This window comes from Dipteris shenzhenensis, chromosome 24, assembly GCF_047967505.1.
Source record: "Dipteris shenzhenensis isolate YYH24624 ecotype China chromosome 24, Dip_SZ_1.0, whole genome shotgun sequence".
NCBI classification, from domain to species: domain Eukaryota; kingdom Viridiplantae; phylum Streptophyta; class Polypodiopsida; order Gleicheniales; family Dipteridaceae; genus Dipteris; species Dipteris shenzhenensis.
Window position 1 is genome coordinate 26802123 of NC_141619.1, and position 16739 is coordinate 26818861.

The window sequence follows — 16739 nt, forward strand, 5'->3', positions numbered from 1 at the left end:
TTCATAACTTCTTGAAATAATTTCCAAAGAGAAATAATTTGTGAGCTTAAGTAAAGTTTAGTTAAAGCATGCAGCCCCATGTTTTATGTGGGTTGGTTTTTAATCTATGAAGGGATATATCTCAAAACATAGGATTTAAATTTAATGTGGTTGTGAAACTAAACATGACTAAACATTACATGTGTGTGTGAATAGGTTAAAATTGGGACTCAAACTTGAACTTGACACAAATTGTAATATCCCTTAATGTTTCTAAGAATGTCATTCAACGTACATGTTGAAACTATGATTCTATGATTGCAAGATCAAGATTTACATTCCTTGTCTAGCAACCTCACTAAGATGGAGACTACTTTCCTTACCACATTATCAAGCTCTAACAAAAAAGGAACTAATGAGATAATATAATAAGTGATGGATAACATAAATTGATATAGCAATTGTGCAAGCTTTAAAAGACAAGTTTAGCAACCCTTTGATTCTCTACAAGGCATATCCTACTTCGAGGATCATCTACATAAAAGCAACATCTTGAAAGAGTAGCTTATAGTGGCAAAACTTAGAAAGTGAGGACTCATCTACACATTCTACATGTGCATGGAAATATGATACATATCAACTGACATAATAATAAGTCAAATATGATACTTTGCTAAAAGAGCCTAATATTACCAAATTATAGTTTGTAGCATTGATAAATTGTGTTAAATATTGTTGATCAAACACATACAAGATATGGCTACTCCTTAAAAATAAATAAAAAATACTTAGGGGCCGCACTATTTATTTTGGCCCACAATCGTCATATGCTGAGCATAGGTATATCTTTCAAAGCTATGGATAAGGTCCATTGATCTTTTGATTTGATAAATTACTCACATTAGGAGGGGTGGTGCTCACATCAATCTTGATAAAGCTCGAAGCATTCGTCCATTCGGGATTGCATGAACCCACAACTACACAATAGAGCATTACATTGACTCCATGAAGTGGCAACTAATAACCGTATACCAAAACATGACCAATAGACAAGACCCAATGTAGGAGCAAAAGGTGTACTCACACCCTACAGTACCTGGACAACAGGATGTTGCCCACTAGTGCTAGTATTGAGGCCATGTACTATTGCCCACACTTTTGTTAACTCCTGCTATGTGCTTCTCAATGGGTCTTAAATGGCCATGGTACCAAACACGTTATATTGAAAAGAAAGGCCCTGTTGGAGGGGGCTCCCATCTAATGGGCATACTATTGGGAGGGGCTCCCTTCCAATGGCACCCCATCCATGAGATTCCCCCTTCCCTTTCATTGATGCCCCCCTGCCTCCCCTTTTATAATGTCTTTCATTAGGGCTCACTCCCTCATTACTCTGCCTCAACTCACCCCCCTCCCCTCCCCTCGTTATTCCAACTCTTCCCCCAAACTTAACTCCCGTTGGTCCCCCCCCCTCCCTCTCTCCTTTTCACCCCTCCCCCACAAAATAGAATAACCCATGTTTCTTAAGTGGAGTGGACCATACATGTATCCTATGTACTAAATGGGACAAAAGGAATGAGTCCCCATCCAAATGAATGATAACTTGCTAGAGAAGTTGGCACAACTTCAAAAGTCACTCTATTCCATCATTAATTATTTATTTTGCATTAAATTTATAAAATTCATTTATTTTTATGCAAAACTAAAAAATATTGCTCCTAATTTAAAGTCCAAAATTTCTAAAATTACAAACGAGTTTTCTATGCACCTAAGTATTTTCTAAACTTGGCTAAGAGCAAGCATTGGGGTGGCATTACCAAAATATACACAAAACTACAACATAGCAAACCCTCGTACATGAAACCTATATCTTTTTTGAATGCCTCTTCATACATGACCCAAGTCCTAAGATGCTAAAATACATTATATCTTGCACTTGAATAATATATCTAGACGAATCCAGGAACATACCCAAACTCATCCTCTAACAACACAACATATTGTAGTTTCAATCTCATGATAGTCACTCATAATGTTGAAATCCATAAACTCCATCACACATAGGAGGGACTAGCTACTATGACATCCCCACTGAAATCATCAGTGCCATTAGAGGGTGTAGACCATAGTATAAACATATGCTCTGACACATACAAATCCACAAATTTGAGCATCCATTTATACAAAGTCTTCATACTGAGTTTCTGTCGGCACTCTAGAGGTGAACGGCAAACTCAACCATGACGAAGGCTAGCACTAAAGGTGAAGGCTACTTAAGAAGTAGTCCAAAATCTCTTCATTCAAGCTACAACTGGTTGTGAAGACTAAACGATTTCATTTTAGTCTCTCCCACACAAGCATCTAAATCTAGCTAATAGGGCAACACACCACTTCAGATTGAAAAAATTATCGCAATACGAGCAAGAATAGTTTAGAAACAAGAAAAGAGAGAAAGAAAGAAAGAAAGTTGATTAAAGTCTACGAAAGACCAATGGGTCTATGAGATTGGTAGAAAAACCGATACAACAAGCATAAGGGTGGAGCTACTAAGCGAGTATCATCACCCATGCTGAGTGCTAAGTCCTAGAAAGATACATAGTCATATATCATCACTAGTGGCATCATCATCATCCTCATCAATATGAGAGAGAGAGAGAGAGAGATTTCTCAAGATAAGATTTAACATTAGAAATCCACACAATTTTAGACAAAGCAAAGCTTTGAAGAGAAAGAAAGTATGATTACTACACATGCCTCACACACCTTTTTTTTTGGGGGTCCTCGAGTATATATTTTGGAGGAAGTTATCATGATTTTAAACTATTTTCCATATATCTATGCCTAGTATAATGCACCCTAGTTCACTTTTCAAAAAAAAATGTATTTTATTTTTTACTTTTTGGAAGCATATTTTCAACCCACAAATCCTTGGACATGTCAAAAATTTGCCGAAATTTGTGAATTTTTTTCTTAAAAAATATATTGCTCATACATAGACAATAGATCATGAAATTTGGTTTGGGATTGATCGGAATGACCTTCTTCTTATTATGGTGTTATGGAGTAGGTATTTTAACTTAAATAGGCCATTGTTCAAAGTGGAGGTATGCTCAACTACTTAAAGGCTTGGGGGGGTTCCCCCAAAAATATGTAAGTATACAACATGGGCTCAAATGGAGGTGTTTTTTAATTTAAAAAATTTAGGAAAATTCATAGAAATGTATTTACATATGGGGTTTTTCAATTGAACTTTGAAAAAAATCAGTGAATTTCAATAGGAAAAAGGGTATTTTTATCCAAGCAAAATTCACAAGTAAGGGATTTTTAATATACCCCTTAAATGCACCTCGTATCTTAATAGTGCACCCCTCGGGCTTAAAGGTTTAGGATGCATGGTCAGCTGGCACATGTAATACCCACTAACCTTATGGAATGCTTATAACTGCTTGAGTGCTTTGCTATTCCATGTATATTTATGAATTCAATAGTATGCATACTATTGGATGAAGATAGGCCACATTGTAAAAAAGCCTTAGTGTTATGACTCCACCTCATCTTGGGAGGCAACCTTGATAATTGTATACAGCTTAGCTCTAGCCTTTGGGTGCCCAACAATACTCCACCAATGCTCCAGAGCGCCTTGGCCTTTGCATTTTGGTGGCATAGCTAGTCCACAATGATGTAAATTAACACATTGGCCACTCTTGCAGAGACAACTATGGGGCAATTCTAAGGCTGAAGAAGTAGTAATGTTTTCTAGCTGCAACAATGTTTTTCAAGCAGCTGAGGGATTTTAGCATTGGCGATTCTCTAACAATTTTAGAGACACTTATTTCAAAGACAATTTCACTATTGACAACTTAATGATTTTAGCAATTTTAGTGCTTTCGAGATTTCATCAATTTTGGCAATTTTGGTGTCGGTGACTGTGACGATTTCAGCATTGGTGATTCTCTAGTGATTTCAAGAGACAATTTCAGCATTAGTGATTGCGAGGTTGCAAGCAGTTGCCTCTTGAGGATTGCTATAGCTTTTAGGGTTTTGTTCTAGGTTTTTCTAGAGCCAATGAAGCAAGAGATGTATCTTGGTGGCATTGTTATGGAGTTTGTCCTCAATTTATCGGGGCAAATATTTCACTTGACTATATCAAAAGTGTTGAGGATCAAGAGCCAATGCCATTGCCTAGCAAGAGGTAGAACCTATGTTTTTGCAAAAGGAAATGCCCAAGTTGGGAGGGCTGCTCAATGAGCTTTTCACTAAGTATGCAGACGAATTGAAGGCAATCTTACTTTTACTTTTTAGGATGTGTGGAATAAACATATCATGCCTGCAGATTGGGCTTGCACGGTTATTGCCTAAAGTCCATTTTGCCAATAAAACAATGTCCCTTTTGCTAGTTAATCTATGGCAAAATAGAGACCAATCACATCTGTGTTAAGATAGAGACCAATCTCAAGGTTGGCCTATTCTTGTTTGGGTCAAAGTGGCACAATCCATTATGATTAGAATCGTCTCTTTTTTCTTGCATTTATTGCCATGGACCAAAAGCTTTGCATCAGATGTAGCAGTCCATTAGATTTATGCTATTGAAAAAAGCAAACAATAAGCTAGGGCAGACATGGGTTTCTTGGGAACATGTTACTACTCCTAAGAGAAGTGACAGGCGGCCCTATTACATGTTTGATTAGAAATGGTTGCCAGGAGATGGCCTTTACTCCAAGATATGTGTCCCATATGTGTGGATCTCAAGAGCCATGGGTGGCATCACTCACTTGATGCAACAGGTGGCAATAAAGCTCACATAGGTCGTATCAAAGGGCTACTATTGTGGCAAGTCTCTTCCTTAAGGTCAACCATTTGGTGGAGAATGACACGGCTATACATTGAATGAGAGTATTTCGAGCTACTACAGTGGTTCAGAGTTCTAAGGGAAGGGAAAGCTTGGACATCGTGCATGGTGGCCATGTCTCCGAAAATAATTTTTTGAAAATATATGTCTATTATAAGAAGAGAGAGAGAGAGAGAGAGAGAGAGAGAGAGAGAGAGAGAGCTTAATCTATAGAATAGACTATACAACACCCTACCTATGATAATCCATTATGTACAAACATTTTAAATTCCCTAATGTAATGACCAATACACGCATTTATGTGTACACAATACAATGAGCATACTTGATTAGCATTATACTGCATACTTCCTATTATGACTCATCATCTACCTTATTCAATTCTTTTCTTGAACTACTCTTCGATGGGATACCTAACACTATATTTGTATATGATGTAAAATGCACATGGACTCGATATATTTTTTAAGGATATTATTTTTTATGCAAACGTGGCCTAGATTCTCCCTTGGAGCACATCTTAATATAATAGCAAAGCTTTTACTCAGGAGGTGAAACTAAAAACCTTACAAATGGAAGTAAGAAGTTCTCAATCAAGATTGGTTTTCCCCCCACAATGAATAAATAAAAAACCCTCATCGATCTATCTTTACCCCATTTTGTGAAACTCAGATCATAGCTTAGAGCTATATTTCTTTCAAAATCTTTCTTGTTAACCCGATGAATTACTATTAACATGTAATATAGATTTGAATTCAACTTGAACTTCTATGTGGACCTATTCTTTTAGCATAATAAACTATGTAATTTTAGGATAGGGATTTCGTACATAGACATGCACATGCAAGTGTGCACACACATATACATGTATGTACACATGTACATATATATACTGCACATGTGCACGCACACACACACATGTATGCCACATGCACACATGCATGAGTTCAACAGAAGGATATTTTTAATTTCTAAAAATTACCAAAATACATATACATAAGGGACTATTTAAAATAGTTTTGAAAAAAATTTACAGATTTGTATAGAAAAGGGGTACATTTTATTAATGAAAAATTTACAAATAAGGAGTTTTAGAAATAGGCCTTGAATGCATAGAGGGTTTATACATAGTGACACCCCCGAGAGTAAATCCTTTTGTTTTTGCTAATTAATATATATAAAAAGTCCCCTCTTTACACTTTGTGTTGGCCCTTTCTTAATTTAAGTATTTTTTAAGTGGCACAAGAATCATTCGACTCATGTCTCCTTTATTCTTTATTTTCTATTGTCTTCGACTTGTTTAGCCCCCCATTACATGACCTAATATTACCTACGTGGCCATGTGCAAAATACTTTGCCTTTCATTGCCAATACACAATTTTAATTTAGCACCTGAAGTTAGAATTCTTGAGTCAAAGTAATTTGAACAACGCAAAGACTGTTAGTACTTTTAAATTTTGAAGGATTTGAGCTTCATAACAAGTTTTTTTAGGGTCACAAGCATTCAAGATGAAAATGAAAAAAAACTAGAAACTCTTTTGACACTAAGCTTTCTAGAAGCATTGCAAATGAAAATGATAAAAAACTTAAACTTTTTCAACACTCAACACTAAGCACTCTAGAAGCTTAGAATATAGCCTCATCATGCATGTATGGGTAGGCTTTACAATTTAGCAATCTTGGTATATATGTTCATATAAATTTGTAAATGGGAGGCAACTAAACTTGTTATATGTGAAGGCATGTACATTAGATTCAAACCATAATGTCTTTACTCCTAAAGATAAAGTAATGACCAAAGGATTGCTTATTGTCTTTTGATAAGAAAGAATAACTAGAGCCAACTGGAAATGCTCACACCCATACTCTATTCAAAGTAATCGTAGTCTTGCCAAGTATGGTGCCAAATATGCAAGGCATCTTTTGACCCTCTTTTGAAGGCTATATGAAGTATGACAAGCCTATTATAGTCTCTCAAAGCCTTTCACTGATGTGAGCATAAAGAACAACCAAGTATAATCCTAAAGCTTGGCCATCATGGTAAAATTACATTAACATAGCTCTAGTACCTACCTACCTTTCATGCATACATGCAAATATGAACCTACTATTTTTCTTTGGCCCACTACGAAGAGCTAACTAGCCTTTTCAAAAATTGTTTATAAATCTCCACTCCAAACTGCTGGTATGCTATGAACCCCACCATGCTGTAAGTCACCTTGAGCAAGGAAAAGACATCTATAAATGAGCTAAAAATAGGGACTATTAAAAGGGTAGAAAATGGTATCCATATCTAGGTAACACATATTAGAGTAGCTAATAACCTCTTGAAGGCCGCTATGTAAGTGCTCCATAAGAAAAATATCACAAAGGCATTAAAGAGCACTCATCCCCTCATCCGAATGAACATTGAGACCTCAAGAACTCTACCCCTTATTCTTCCATTTTCTTTTCCCTTCTCAAGTGTTATGTCATGCTCAACGTATAGCAGAAAGCTCTTTGCACCTTTTCTCTACATCAAGAGTACGATGCGCACAATTGCAAGTCTTTGCCTACAATCCATTTAGGTCATTAAGCCAACTGCAGTCTTCATCAATTTATGTAAGCCTTACCTGCACACACCACAGACGTGTCGTCTCTCTCACTCTATCAGTAAGCACTGAGCAGTTGGGTGTGACTCTTGTGCTCCTGCTCCTCAGCTCGACACCTTCGAGCTTCAGGTTTGTTTTGCTTCTCCTCTTCCTAACAATTTTCTTCCTTCTATCACGCCGCCCCTGCTCGAGCTCTTTGGTATCTCACGTACCTTGAGCTTACTGTGACACTCTTCACTCTGGCCTGGATCACCGCTTGTAAGCTTTAAATCGAAGAGAGCTTGCAAGTCGAAGAAGCTCAAATATCATAGATGATCATCGCCTTTTGGTTTGCTGGCAGTTCCAGGGTTTTTTTTTCCCCCCCTTCATAGCTGGTACTTTGGCCATTCGGGTTGCCTCATTGTGTGACAGAATGCACCGCTCCCCCTAAGGCAGTGTCCCGGATAGCTCCGAAGAGTCCAAGCCGATGGCATGTTCGAGATCACCCTAACCACTAACTTGTTATTTCAGGCTCAGACAGCGAAGATGTACGACGCAAGATCAAAATTAAGCGAATAGAAAACGCCAGGAACAGGAAGGCAACTTTCAACAAACGGCGCCGCGGGTTATTTAAAAAGGCTCATGACTTGTCGGTTTTGTGCGATGCGGAGGTGGGCATCCTTGTGTTCTCCACGGACGGGAAACTGCAACGAGTTGCAAGCTCCAGGTACTACTGCCCACTCTCCAGGACTTTGTTTCTGATGGGAGCAGAAGGGTGAAGTAGTGTATCAATAGGGAATCTTCCAGTTTAACGAGGGTAACACAATTCTTCGTTCCGCGATGCCCATGCAGCAGCTCCCAAGATTGCCCCGAATGGAGGGTCGAGATTGGTATTCTTGAATCCCCATTACCTTATTCAGCTCCGAAAGTTCGCTTATGGTGTGGACTGCGGGATCCTGCCGTTCCACAGATTGCACCCATCTTGTATTTCTCGTAGAAAGAATGATACTATGAGCATCTGTTTTGCCTTAAGCTCCACGTCTAGAGACCTTCAATTTGTGAAATAACTAGAGAATCAATTGCCCTACGCTCCAAGGCTAGAGACCTTCAATTTGTGAGCATCAAGCCATTCTAGGTCTTGAATAGAAAATAAGCTCCAAGGCTAGAGACCTTCAATTTGTGAAATAGTTAGAGCATCAAGCCATTCAAGGTCTTGAAACAAAAATCAAAAGGTTCTAAGGTAACCATGTGTAGAGCATCTTAGGCTAAACAATTGCCTTTGCATGTACATACTCTTGAGGCACGCAACATAGCCAGATCAAGAGAAAATTTGGGCTCTCACTGAGCCACATGTCATGCTATTTTTACAACTTGATGGCCCTTGCCCACTTGCTTTATTGCCTCCCTAAATTACAAGCTTGCCTATGCTTCTTTAATGCCTACCTAAAAAAATTGTTTGCTTTTGTTTCTCTACTATATATTACCATTAGGTTGTACCTAATCAAAACCCACATGATTGCTTATTTCTTGGCATTGATGAGAACATAAGGATTGATTTGCTTACAAAGTATATTTAATTTTCCTTTTTCCCCCCACTTCTAAAGGACCCCCCCCTCTCGACATCAAGATTGATTTGCTTGCTATGTATGTTTAATTTTTCATTTTTAAATATTTTCTCCCTTTTAAAGGAGTTCTAAAGACCTCTCTCTCTCTCTCTCTTCTTTTCTTTTTGTTTAGGTTTTTAGTTTTTGTTCAATTGTAAGATTAAGTATATTCTAGCCATCATAGAGCTTTGGTTGAATGGGTATGGGTAACCACAAACATTACTAGCTCGTGCTTGGTATGACTTTTGTGTATTTTCATTCAAGCACTCATAATATTGATTATAATTTAGCTTGACTAATGTAAGCAAAATTGAGTCTTAGCAATGGTACATGTTGCCATTGTTTTCACTTTAGAAGTCATTGGACTTTTAATTGTTTTGCATATTTACCAAAGTTGTGGACATTGTCATATAATTTATAGATTCCTTTACAGTATTATACATGTACATATAGAAGCGTTCGGTAACTTTAATACTTTATTATATTTGGCACTATGGACCTCTATATTCATCTACTAAAAGAGATTTAAGATAATGTGTAAAAGATTTTATATACCACCTCTATTAGAATTATAACTCTTATTGCAAACATGATTGGAAAATACCCTTTTAATATACTAAGTAACACCTAAGCAATCCGAAACTAATCATGAACACTTTGAAATTCACTTGAGCCATTCAAATTTTACAAGATGGACCAACATAACACAATAATAAGGCATGGTAGAGGGGAGTAAACGAATGAAATGCCAAAAATTTTAGTTCATAAAGAAGAGGGGCAGAAAAAAATACTTCAAAAAACTCTAAAGGAAGATACATTGAAGGCTATTTAAACTTGGAAACAAGGCCAATAAACGAGTGGACAAGGAGTGGAGAAGTAAGAGGAAAAGTGCATAGGCTAACTACTTTTTACATGCACATCCTAGTAAAAGCATTGCATCTCAATTACAAGGATTTCCCCCTCTGGTTACAAAGGTTTATGAGTATCGGGGAGGTTCAATAAAAGGCTATTGAATTCACACTAGAGGTGGAACAATAGGGAATGATGGTAATATAATAAAAGGGCTCACTTGAAGGTGGGGTGTGCACTCGTGTTCAATAGCATTAGGGAAGCTTTGGGGTTTCAAAAGGACCTTGTAAGGAATGGATTAAGGAAGGGATTACAGAAGGACCAAGAGACCTAGGTAGTAACCCAATGGGTAGTATTTAAGCAATTGTCTTGGTCACTTCTTTTGAAATTGCCCAAAATTATGGGGGAATGAAGGGAGGTGCCTTTGGTGGAAAATTTCTTGCAAAAGGTGGTGCAATAATGATGGAGACTTGGGGACCATTGGATCTTGTATAGATTGATGTTAAAGATAAAAGATGCAAATGGAGGGTGTCCAAATCTACACAAATAATGGATGGATATTGAACAGCATAATGGAGGGATGCCATTGAAGTGCATAAAGAAGGATCGAAACTGAAGCAGCTTCCCTTCCTTGGATGTGTCCTCAAATGGATGGATGAGATTAAGCACTTTCTCCTTTGCTCTCCACTTGCGCCTCCATAAAATCTTTGCCTTGATGAAGGGTTTAGATTTGATCCATCTATCTTTTGATCTACATTTGAATGTATCCCTTGGATTGGAGATCAAATCAATGGATGGGAGTCAATATCATGTATCTAAACTATGGGTTAAAGAGGTTGAAGTGCTTTTCGACATCTTGATATGGCATTGGTCCCCATAAAAAAACATCTCAATATTGCGTTGGCCCACAAAAAAGAACTCCCATAAGCCCACCTCAAATCCCTCCCTAATGCCTAAAGATTAGAAAATACTAAATTGGAACCCTTTGAGACCCTTAACCTCCTGTAAGTAAGGGGTTCTTTAATTGCCTAAAATTCTAAAAGTTTACAAAGATGTTTTTAATGAATTTGTGAAAAAACGATGTCTAAAGGAAAACGAAAGGGGTGCCCTTTGGGCAAAGCGCGCCTTTGAGGCTCAAACAACCGCGATAATCGTAGTAGGCTAATGCAAGGCTAGATAGTCAATTCATTGAGAATAATCACTACTTGATGTGAACATGCTCTTTCAATGCTCATCAAATGCCTTGCTCATGTTCTTAGCAATGTGCTTGCTTCTCTTTCTTTCTTTTTGAATAATTCGAGTCACTTTCCACTTTAAGTCAAGTTGTTCCTTTTCGGGGCTATTTGCCCTCTCCTATTCCAATATTCCAACCCATTACTTGATTAGTTTTGGTGCATGGATTAATTAACCTATGTTTCTCCATGGATTATTTTATTTTATGCATAGACTATGTCCAAGGGGGCTTCCCCAAACGTTCAAGAAAAGACTCGAACACCAAACCTCCTTTTTTCCCATGCGTGAGCCCCGCCACTAAGCTATGAAATAATATTATGTGCCCATTTCCTTATAATAGTGTTATAAATGCTCCCGCATCCCCCCTCCCCCTTTGAGATCTCCTTTCCTCTTTAATGCATGGTCTCCCCCCCCCAAATCTCACATCCTTTCTTCTTTAAAGCCCCTATTCTCCATTATTCTTAATTTATCCCTCCCCTCTTTATACCTTAGTTTAATCATGGCCTTGCCCTCTTCCTTTTCACCCCTCTTCTTTTCTCCATAACTAATTACTAGAAATTTTTCATTTTTCATATGATGGAGCACCTATTTGCTCTTGTATCACCATCCAAATAAAGACACGCACACAAACATCAAGTGTGTGTGTGTGTGGAGAGAGAGAGAGAGAGAGAGAGAGAGAATTTAGACATCCTCCTGAGACATTAAGCACCAAAATAGGAAACCTAATAGTTGACTATGGTCTACACCCATTGTTAGGCGTTGATGACCTCAACAGGGATGTCATAGTAGCTAGTCCCTGCTATGCATGATGGAGTTTATGGTTTTCAACCTTATGAGTAACTATCATGAAATTAAAATTGCACTATATTGTGTTTTTAGAGGATGAGTTTGGGCATGGTCGTGGACTCATCTAGGTATATAATTGCTAATGCTAGCAACAAAGTAAATAAACCTGACCTTTATATGGAAGCAAAAGAGCAAGAATCTAGATTGAAAAATAGAATGATCTTACACGTTGGGGGGTTGAAAGATGGTTGCCTTCATGACGACGAGGACAAAGACACATATGATATAATCATTTAAATTTATGCAAGTTGAATGGGATGAAAATAATATAGGCAATGTCAATCAAAATGGCACACAAGCACAGCAGAGGAAAGGCAGCAAGAATTAAGATCCTTAGACAAACACATAAGCTTCACCTCCGGAGTGCCGACAGAAACTCAGTATGAAGACTTTGTATAAATGGATGCTTAAGTATGTGTGGATGTGTGGATTTGTATGTGTGAGAGCATACTTTTATACTATGGTCTACACCTACTGTTGGGCGCTGATGACGTCAGTGGGGATGTCATAGTAGCTAGTCCCTGCTATGCATGATGGAGTTTATGGTTCTCAATCTTATGAGTGACTCTCGTGAGATTGAAACTGCACTATGTTGTGTTTTTTGAGGATGAGTTTGGGAATGTTCCTGGATTCATCTAGGTATATGCTTCTGCCGTATTAGCGGACATGCAAATTTCACCTTGTGAAGTTTTCGTCCAAGTTGCGGCCTGTTGGTATTGTGATAATTCTTTCCATCTTAAGTGGTGTGTTGCGCTACCAGCTAGATTTAGATTTAGATGCTCATTTGGGAGAGACTAAAATGAAATAGTTTAGACTTCACAAGCAGTGGTAGCTTGAATGAAGAGATTTGGACTACTTTTTTATTAGCCTTCTCCTTTAGTGCTAGCCTTCGTCATGGCTGAGTTTGCCCTTCACCTCCGGAGTGCCGACAGAAACTCAGTACGAAGACTTTGTATAAATGGATGCTTAAGTATGTGTGGGTGTGTGGATTTGTATGTGTGAGAGCATACTTTTATACTATGGTCTACACCCACTGTTGGGCGCTGATGACGTCAGTGGGGATGTCATAGTAGCTAGTCCCTGCTATGCATGATGGAGTTTATGGTTCTAAATCTTATGAGTGACTCTTGTGAGATTGAAACTGCACTATGTTGTGTTTTTTTAGGATGAGTTTGGGAATATTCCTGGATTCATCTAGGTATAAACACATAAGCTTAAGCGTACAAGGATTTGGATATTTACCCCCGATCCATCTCAAACAAAGAAATAGTCAACTCACCAAACTCAAGGAAGCATACAAAGCAAGAAATTGAGTGGTTTATCAAGATGGGAAAGGATTAATTAGGAACTTCAAATCCAAACCCAAAGACTCAGTAAATAATGCTATAAAGACCATGATATGGTAGTATAAGAATGTAGTTATCCCCTATAATAACTTGGTAGGAGTTGACTTTGTGGACTCCCTCGACTCTCTAGTTATCCAGATGTAGTAAGTCACTTTTTGGTTGTTTTTACTTTGTCTCATACGCGCCTAAGGTCTTTTGCAGACGTTAATAGACCTTTCTTTCTCTCTTCTTTCTCTGTTCTCTCTCTCTCCATTCTTCTATCACCACATGTTAGAAAAAGCTCATTCTTTCTCTGCAACTACTACTTTATACTTCACCACGTTATCCTCAGAGTAATCATTATGAAGGGCAATTCAGTATTGCAGATTGAAGGTCATTTACTACTATGCCTATGCTAGCGCAATCACAAAACTACGAAAAGTAGAGACCCGGGGCGGTTAATCTCTAAAAACCTAGAAAACACATGTACATATTAGCTAAGTAGTTTTTGAACCCCTTCTTGTTGATAATGGCGTGTAAATCTCCGAAATTAAAAAATTCCCTTCATTTAATGAACCTATTATCTTACATTTTGTACTAAAAGAATCCCTTGGGACTAGAGATAACAAGGCAAACTATTCAAGGTAAGGATTCTATGGATGACTAAATGCAGATCCTAGTAGAAACCATTGTAAAAACTAATTTCATCAATATTCTGTAGAACTTCCTCTCTCTTTCTCTCTCTCTCTCTCTCTCTCGCTCTCTCTCCCCATTTTCTGCCCATCTTTGGCCCTTCACCAAATATGCCCCCTTCCCCTTCATTGCAGTTATCACCCCAGCAAGTCATTAAGTAGCACCAGCATTTCTATGTGGATGGATCTTCCACAGTGGGGAGAATGCATGCCGGCAGTCGATAGGTAGCCAATTTCATGCCATTTGCCTTCCAAATTGCAGTTCCACCGCATTAGTAGCCCAGTCAGTCCTCATCAGCTCACAAGGATAGCATGTAGTTCATATTTCCAAGAGCCTATCAGACTGCCATACTACCCAAGAATCAGGAGTTCGCAGTAGTAGCGGGGTGGGATGACTGGCCTCAACAGCTCGGCTTCCAGTCTTTGTGGCAGTACCGGTTCTCAGAAGTTTTTAGTGAGCCGTCGTGTTATCATAATGGAGCATTCATTCCTCATCCCCGTGGAGGGTACCAGATCAGTCCCAATGCCAGACTGTTATTCCCCAGTTCTTTGCGATTGACAGTCGAGTCTCCGGGACACATCGGATAGAGGATGAGGAGATAGCCGACATGAGGGCAGCTTGGATCAGTAGGCAGCGACGACACAGGGCAGAGGAGAGGGTGCCACAGAGGATGACGAGAGCACGCACGATAGAGGTCCAGCCCATCACCGATTTACTCAGAGGCGACGGACTGACCCGAGGTGTCACCCTTGATGCTGCCCATCAGATACAGAGATCCCAGAGACCACGACAAGACACAGCTCGACAGCTACAGATACGAGTCATCTTTGCTTCCTATCGGAGAGAAACCACAACTCCTGGATATATCATTGGAGCTTTCGCACTACGTGTTGGAGTCTCCTGAGACCTTTGAGAGTATCATTAGCTTAGCTTAGCACTCAGCAAGAGCCTTAGCGAGCCCTTTGCTTCAGCCCATGGCGGCTTGTATGAGCTATTCTGTTAATTGTATTTTGTCTCATAGGCCCATGAGGCCTCCTGAAGATGTTAATACAACTCTCTCTCTCTCTCTCACTCTCTCTCTCTCTCTCGGCTAAGCTCTTCCTACTGAGTACTCATTTGTCCCCTTCCCCCTCAGGCATGGGAATCTCTCTCCACCCATGGGGCCTCCCCTAGCTCCAAAGCCCCACCCACCTGCTCATCTCTGCAGGATGCTGAGCTTGAATGCATACAGAAGAAACTAGGGGAAAACAGGAATGATGAGATCTCCAACCTACGTGCTCAATTACAAGATGACATGAAGAAATGTGAAATGGGCAAAAGATGTAGCTCGAATGCTGAATGAGAAAACCTGCTCTCTTGCCTTCCAAATTGAGATGCTGAAGTCCAAGTCGTCACTCTCAAAGATGAGAATGAGAAGTTGAAGGCAGGTGCACATTGGGAGGAAGGGAAGCTTCAGCCACCTATCCAAGAAGAACTGAACCTTATCAAAGAGCAAATGAAGTAGTTCAGGGACCTCAGAAGAGGGATGCAAGCTTTTTTATTAGCTGAAATCTGCGAATGAGCAGCTCAAGAAGGAAATGGCACCCTTACAAGCCACTATGGAGGGGAAACATGCTGAGTTCCCACAGCAAATCACGAACGGGAAGGCAAATATGCTTGCATTGAAGGATGTGCTGAAAAAAGGCACAACACCACCCAAAAAAGAGCTCATCTCTGAAACTTTGGAGGAAGAAAAGAGGCATAACAACAAGGCTATAAATGTACTGGTAAGAGGCCTAACAGTTGGTGATACCCCCATGTCAGATGCCAAGGCTTTATTTGAAAAGATGGGTTACCTCATCTCTGAATCAGCTTGGAGAGTGGGTAAGGTAGATGCACCGACAAGGCACATGGTAATTAAGATGCAATAATAGATCCACCCTCATGGATATGAGGGCCACACTGAAGGGCACCAAAATCTTTTTGGATGATGATCTCAACTCCTACAGCAAGAGCACAGGAGGGAGGGGATGGTGCAAGTTATGGCAGCAAGGCAAGAAGGGAAATGGGCAGCCTACAGAGACGGTAAGGTGATCATCCAAGAGAGGGCAGAAAGAGGAGAGAGGGAAGAAGGTATAGTGAACAACGCATGACGGTATCAGAGCACACAATAAGCTGAAGATAGTGGTGTGGAATTGCAATGGCACCCTCTGGTCCGACCCTGAGGGCTTCTCAGAGACATACATTGAAAGAGACCTGATCTTCTACACTGAGACACATGAGAGCCCTGAGAGAGGGCTGCTTACAGTGACAGGATATACTTGGGAGTCAGCCCACAAAAGGGAATTGAGGAGAGATAGCGGAGTACAAGGCTCCGGGGGGTGGCTGTCCTCTTCAAATCACACCTGAGACCACTCATATCTGTGGTTCGGAGAGAGCAGCATGCACAACACATGGAGCTACTAATTCAGCTTCCAAATGCTCGACCTATCTTCACTACGGTATGCTCTTTCCCTCCAGACACATCATCTGTTGAAATATGGAAAAAGAACTAGAACTAGAAACTGGAAATGAAATGAAATGACAAGACTAGAAGACAAGAAATACCTTGAGAAAAGTGTAGACAAGACACAAGCTAGACTGATAGATTAGAATGATGTGACCCATTGAATATATGGGCCAAAGTACAAGACATAATGCAAGAGTGTTTATGGGATAATTGTAGAAGTGCCACATGGCACACACTCAAGACATAAAGACTAGACTTAGACTTAGACTAGGAAATAGTACACTTAGTGTGCACTTATCTCCAACA

The 16739-nt window shown here is 39.4% G+C and overlaps 1 protein-coding gene and 1 long non-coding RNA gene across 6 annotated transcripts in view; one reads left to right on the forward strand and one right to left on the reverse strand.

The window, feature by feature from the left end:
• LOC147886432 (MADS-box transcription factor 23-like) overlaps positions 1-16739 on the reverse strand; it is a 141245-nt gene that overhangs the window by 32852 nt on the left and 91654 nt on the right. The window lies entirely within an intron of this gene.
• LOC147886433 (uncharacterized) overlaps positions 7406-16739 on the forward strand; it is a 28966-nt gene continuing 19632 nt past the window's right edge. Inside the window, exons 1-3 of one of the 2 annotated variants that reach the window (XR_015543307.1) lie at positions 7406-7545; positions 7927-8122; positions 8251-8265. This is a non-coding gene — a long non-coding RNA (uncharacterized LOC147886433). Of the gene's footprint in view, positions 7546-7926; positions 8123-8250; positions 8266-16739 lie in introns of those variants that run through there. The other variant, XR_015543306.1, reaches the window with a different exon arrangement.